The 1,772-nt window shown below is 42.2% G+C and overlaps 1 pseudogene; it reads right to left on the bottom strand.

Moving 5' to 3' along the window:
• The window catches only part of LOC104780219, a 6,889-nt pseudogene that overhangs the window by 1,552 nt on the left and 3,565 nt on the right, over positions 1-1,772 (bottom strand).

The raw sequence follows: 1,772 nt of genomic DNA, 5'->3' as shown, positions 1-1,772 counted from the left end.
GAGTCTTACCTTCTTCTTGGTGATTAGATAATCAAACTCGGTTAGTGTGAGATTCACCAATTCATTGGTGTCAGGAAGCCATGTGAGCTTCAGCTTTGTAGTCTTTACAGATCCTTGGAGATTCAGAACGCCAGATAACGCAGTGACACAACCCTCCTCATCCTTTGTGATTTCCTTTACTATGGCATTTCCCCAATCCATCAAAGTTACTTCCTCACCAACGGATATCGCAATTGCATCAGCTTCCTCCATCCAAATGTTCTTGGTGAAAGTGGTTGCCTTTTCTCCAGCACCTTCAAATTTCTTGTGCTTTGGTATCAGGCGAACAAACGGCTCATCAGGTCCATCCGTTAAGGTAAATAGTACACGACGCTCTGCAATCACAGCCGTGTGTCTAGAGCACACAGGATCAATTATTCTCTTGTTAATAGACCAAAGTTTGTCCCATTCCATCAAATTTAGATTCTTTGAAGCCCCCTGGAAAAGTAAAAAACATCAACAGAATTACTATTACAGATCGTTCGAAAGAGACAAGCCTTTCCAAGTGTGATTTCTATATTATGTATGGCCGTGCCTAAGGGCATGTCGGTTGAAGTAGATTCTTCTTTTTGATCAATCAAAACCCAACAACACAAAAAAAAAAAAAAGGCTTACCTGCTCGAGAATGAATTGAATCAGAGCCTCGATTTTCAAACCTCTACGAACAATTCCTTGGACTGTCGGGAAGCGTGGATCATCCCAGCCATCAACCAATTTACTCTGGACAAACCAGAGAAGCTTACGCTTACTGAGAAGTGTAAAAACCAGATTTAACCGGCTGAATTCATAAAGCTGAACCTGTCGCATTCCCATGTCCTCCAGAACTTTAAAGTACTGAGCGTTCCGGTCATGATACTCACTAGACCGAAGGGCATGCGTTATACCTTCAAGGGAATCGACAAAAGGGCAAGCAAAGTCATATGTTGGATATATTTTATACTTATCCCCGATACGGTGGTGAGACATAGGATTGCATCGATAATAAACCGGGTCGCGCATGGCTTTGTTGGGATCTTNGGTTCGTGGTTCTTGAACGTTGATCTTCTTCATGCTTTCCACCTACGTCTTGTGATTATGAATTCACTGTGTCCATAGGCTGCCATAAACTCTTACCAGGACTCAACACCCTCGGCCTCTCCATGTTCACCATCGATTACGCCCCAAACAGCCTAAACCCACCTCACGCATTTCGTCCGCCGGAAAACTTATCGCAGCATTCGATAGCCAATTGGCCGGAATACAATCAATTGTCGCCTCTCTCTTTGGAGTTCTTCCCGATGACATTCTCGTTAAGTCATTGCAGCTGGTCTCAAAATGTAAACACTAAGCAGAGTAGAATGAATGGAGACAAGTTTGCAACTTTAAGCTATAACGAGATTTAAAAAAAAATTAAGCAAACTGATAAAAGCTCTGTTTTTCATTGTCTTGAACCTAACGAGCAATTTCTCAACACAACGGGAAAATCAAAAATAGAGTTTTTTTCTTGTGTGCCACGTTCATTCATCACTTAGCCGCTCTACCATCTGGAATAGAGAACAGGACAATGGGCTTAGACGATTTGACAAAAGGCACATCACAACTGAAATAGCCTTTCCTCTCAAGCTGAATCACATCTCCACATTTCAGATTCCTCATATTCGAATCACCAAGTGCCAGTGTTTCCTTCTTCGTGTTAGGATTCACAAAATCAGCAACTTCATCATCATCTTCCAGCTGGGTTGCAGCAAACAAAA

This window comes from Camelina sativa, chromosome 4 (assembly GCF_000633955.1).
Source record: "Camelina sativa cultivar DH55 chromosome 4, Cs, whole genome shotgun sequence".
NCBI classification, from domain to species: domain Eukaryota; kingdom Viridiplantae; phylum Streptophyta; class Magnoliopsida; order Brassicales; family Brassicaceae; genus Camelina; species Camelina sativa.
The sequence above is the reverse complement of the archived record's forward strand: the minus strand, read 5'-3'. Positions and strand labels throughout refer to the sequence as shown.